Source organism: Bolinopsis microptera, chromosome 5 (genome assembly GCF_026151205.1).
Source record: "Bolinopsis microptera isolate Bmic1 chromosome 5, MBARI_Bmic_1.0, whole genome shotgun sequence".
NCBI classification, from domain to species: domain Eukaryota; kingdom Metazoa; phylum Ctenophora; class Tentaculata; order Lobata; family Bolinopsidae; genus Bolinopsis; species Bolinopsis microptera.
The window spans coordinates 20215776-20219918 of record NC_087076.1 but is presented as its reverse complement, the minus strand read 5'-3'; the positions used below and the strand labels follow the sequence as shown (position 1 = coordinate 20219918).

Sequence of the window (4143 nt, the reverse complement as noted above, 5' to 3'; positions counted from 1 at the left end):
GCGGATCACATGTCATGTCACAAAGCGCATTGCAATCCAATCGGAGGAGCTTCAAATAACTCAATTATTGAGTTTCACCTTTGAGCTACTGCTCGCTAGTATAAAAACCAATGAGAGCGCACGATTCTCTCTTGTGACTGATATTAACGAATCACGAAACCGGATCAAAATATTCGGTAATTTGTCATCGACGATTTATGCTTTGCTCCTGTATTTGTCTTCCTATAAAGAAACCCGGCTACTGTGATTGTGATATCGGCCGCTCTTCTTCATTGTTCTTCAGTGTGATTTGCATTCATAGCTGGCATAATTTCGGCAGATGCTCTCATTTGATAGTTTGATGTCGTTTTTTGCAAAATTGCGAATCCCCACTTCGTAGCCAACAAAAAGATTTTTACATTTGAAACAACAGTATTGTGCAATCAATTTAAAATACATTTTGTGTTTCAGAGTTGCAGCTCAGCACTTATATTCTCCTTTATGGACAAGGACGTTGGTATTTTATTGAAATAGTACAGCTACAGCTAAGTTCAAATCGACAGTAAAAATAATCCATTTATTTTGTGTGTTGCAATCTATTCAATTACGTTCAAAGCTGATACTTTGACACACTTTTCTCATTACGTACGTGTGAACATCAAGAATATAGTTATTAAACCAGTGCTATTTAATTTTAAAGGAGTAACAGAAGACGATAACAAAGAGAAGCCGCAGAATGCAGATCGGAAAGCTGTACGACCTCACTAAGTACGGAACTGATTTGATGGATCAGAGGATAGGGTTAGTTTAATTGTCACTAAAATTCCTATTAAAAAAGTACTATATGTATTATGTGTAGTATTACTCGAGTACCGTAGTACTAATAATAATAATATCTGAACATTTTAGAAATATTTCACAAAATGAAAAATGTTCTTGTTTCAGTCGATACAGTACCAAGGTGAAATCCAACAAGTGGAAACACTGCATGTGGTATTACATTCTGGACACCACAAGGGTGAACATCCACACTGTCGTCCAACTAAGCAATCCATCAGAGTGGACTCATTCAGGTGGAATAAGTGCTATCTCTCATGAAGCCTTGGCTAATAGAAAAGCCCATCATTGGACTGTTAGAGCACATGTCCTGACAGCAGCATTCAACATAACGGGGAATCCTAAATTTCGGAGGACAGCTGAAGTCCCAAACAGCATGATTAGTTTCCCCAAGAAAGTTGAAAGCAAGAAGCAGTGTCGTGACTGCCTCTCGAACTGTAAGGGGAAAGACTATAAAAAACAGCAAAAAGGTTTCAGCTGTTTATAGCATGTGTGAACTGTGTGGTGATAGGATTTGCCATAAACATCACATGGTGCAGAATGTGCATCTCCTCTTGCTTTATGAAACTTGCTAATGAATCACAATCCTGGTTGTGCAAACTGTTTAAAATCTTCAACCCGTGAATTAGGGTCTTTTGAATTTATCCATGTTTAACAATCAAGTTTTCTTTGCAAAAACTGACAGAAATGGGCTACAATTATTACAAAAATTCGGCAAATAAATCCATGTATCGACACAACCAGGGTTGCGAAATATGTTTATTAGTTTATTATTTATTTTATCATTGAGATTCTTTGAAATTATGATCGCTTGCTTTTGTAGCATATAATGTTGTTTTGTTTCTTATCAAGTTATCAGTCAAAATTAACGCAGTTATAAATATCGTGTGCACGATCCATTATTGCTGCATATTTCTAAATTTCAAACTGTGATGAAATGAGCCGATTATAAAATAAATAGACGAAATTGTTGCCGTTGATTTAGCCTGTGGCATATTCACAACATTTATTTTCTAAGATACCATGAAAAAGTTATTTTATTTTTCAAACCTCACAGCCTCATGGCTAAAATAAGACCAAGCTCTGCAATAAAGCAATAAGATTAAGAAAGAATGGAGCTTTGTACCTCAATTCTCGATACTAAATTTCCCTCGCCTTGGTTATGGTAGAGTATGTTTGCGCTAAATGAAATTAGTTAGCGCTAGTTTTAATTTAGATGGGTGCGCTTTTCTATTCTCCATATAGTTAGTGGTAGCTACCAGTACCACAAACTGTCAACATTGAACCTGGGATTTTGCGATATTTATCGTTAGCTAACCCGAACCGGCGTTAGTGAGCGCTTTTGTCAGTAAATTAGAAGGTGCTAGTTAGTGCTATCATTAGCGTTAGCTAGCTCAACGTAACAGTATAGGTAGTAAGTAAGTTGTGGCAGTAGAAAGTAAATAGCAATAAGCAAGTAAATTATTATTGCAGCCATACTCATAGTTAAATGAAGCACAGTAGTGCCGTTACCGTAAGCGCTAACTAGCGCAAGTAATGCTAATTTACAGTTACACTTCCTTCTGCTCGCGCTAATGAGCGTCAAGCGCCGGCTACTGCTTATACTGCTAGTGCTAGCGGCAGCACTGATGAGCGTCAAGCGCCGGCTACTGCTACTGCCAGCGGCAGCGCTAATGAGCGTCAAGCGCCGGCTAGTGCTACTGCTAGGCGTGCTAGCGGCAGCGCTAATGAGCGTCAAGCGCCGGCTACTGCTACCATGCTAGCGGCAGCGCTAATGAGCGTCAAGCGCCGGCTACTGCTACTGCTAGCGGCAGCGCTAATAATCGTCAAGTGCCGGCTACTGCTACTGCTAGCGCCAACGGGCGTCGGGCGCCGGCTACTGCTGCTGCTAGCGCTAACGAGCGCCGGCTACTGCTACTGCTAGCGCTAACGAGCATCGGGCGCCAGCTACTGCTACTGATAACGCTAACGAGCGTCGGGCGCCGGCTACTGCTAATGCTATAGTGCAAAGAGCGCTGGCTGCTGCTAGCGCCAACGAGCACTGGCTGCTGCAACTGCTAGTGCTAGCACAAAGAGCGCTGGCTGCTGCTACTGTTAGCGCTAACGAGCGCTGGCTGCTACTATGTACTTATACTGCTAGCGCTGGCTGCTGCCACTGCTACTGCTAGCCCTAGCCATTTTGCTTTGTTAGTTTGTTGTTACCACTACACTTTTAGTATTACTATTACAAAAAACAAATCATTCATTGAAATGATGATAACAATGAGAATAAATTGATGACGATAATTCACCAAAATATTTTTACTGAACACTTTTGTCATCCTGTGTTTCAATTTGTAAAACAGTATAAATTCAATTTTTGGATACTGCGAGTCCAGCTGCAATGTGCAAGCTGACGGTACGCCTGTGTGTGACTAGGCAAAGATTTTTCATTTTACCGATAGCGAAGGTAAATTTCGGTAAGCAAAATGAAAAGTTAGTCACTGTAAGGCTTTTTCAGCTTCATTAATGAACCTTTAGGACAAACGAGCTGTATATTCAAGCTTTGAAAAGGGGGAACAAAACTTTTTTAAATAAAAAACCTCGTATTTTTATTACCTAATTTCGACAGTTTTAGTCAAAATATAAATTTATAATCATAGTTCCAATAAAATCATAGTCATAGATCAAGATATGATTTACGGAGACATGAACATAAATATACAAAGTTGATGTCTTATATGCCTGTTGCTAGTGACTTTACTGAAATGTTTCTCCAACTGACCAACGTACCTATGTTGTGTTTTCTTTCACCTTGGTTATACTTAATATACGGAGATTTGTCACAATTTTATCAACAAACATTACACCAGTGTCACCTAGAACACACTACACAGAATACACAGTTATATGAGTAACATGCTTATCACGTTAACACAGCTTAACTTTAAAGTACACCGTGCCAAGGCCCTGATGTTTAGTACACTTTTGACACATATCGAATCTTCAAATATAAAGTAAAACCGATGAAAGACTAAGTTTTATTTCAAGATGGTCACTTTCTAGGATTCCAAATTGTAACTACACTGCTAGATTTAAATTTATCCGAGCCAACCTTAGAAAAGTGTAATAGCTTACACGGGCATAATTGAGTTATTGATACTAAAGTAGCTCTACTTTTGCAGGATATAATGATGATCTAATTTTATGAACAGTGCCCATGCCTCAGATATTAGCGGGAAAATTATTACGTTATTTCATGACACGGGACCAAAAATCTTACCACGTGACCCAAAGGATCGATATCCAAATTGTATGTCACATGGGGGCCGTCCATATGGAGTGCTC

At 39.3% G+C, this 4143-nt stretch overlaps 1 long non-coding RNA gene across 1 annotated transcript; it reads left to right on the top strand.

Moving 5' to 3' along the window:
- The first annotated feature begins 246 nt into the window (after positions 1-246).
- On the top strand, positions 247-1646 carry LOC134815321 (uncharacterized). The gene is made up of 2 exons (XR_010160242.1): positions 247-780; positions 925-1646. It is a non-coding gene; the product is annotated as an uncharacterized LOC134815321 (long non-coding RNA).
- Positions 1647-4143: the final 2497 nt, after the last annotated feature.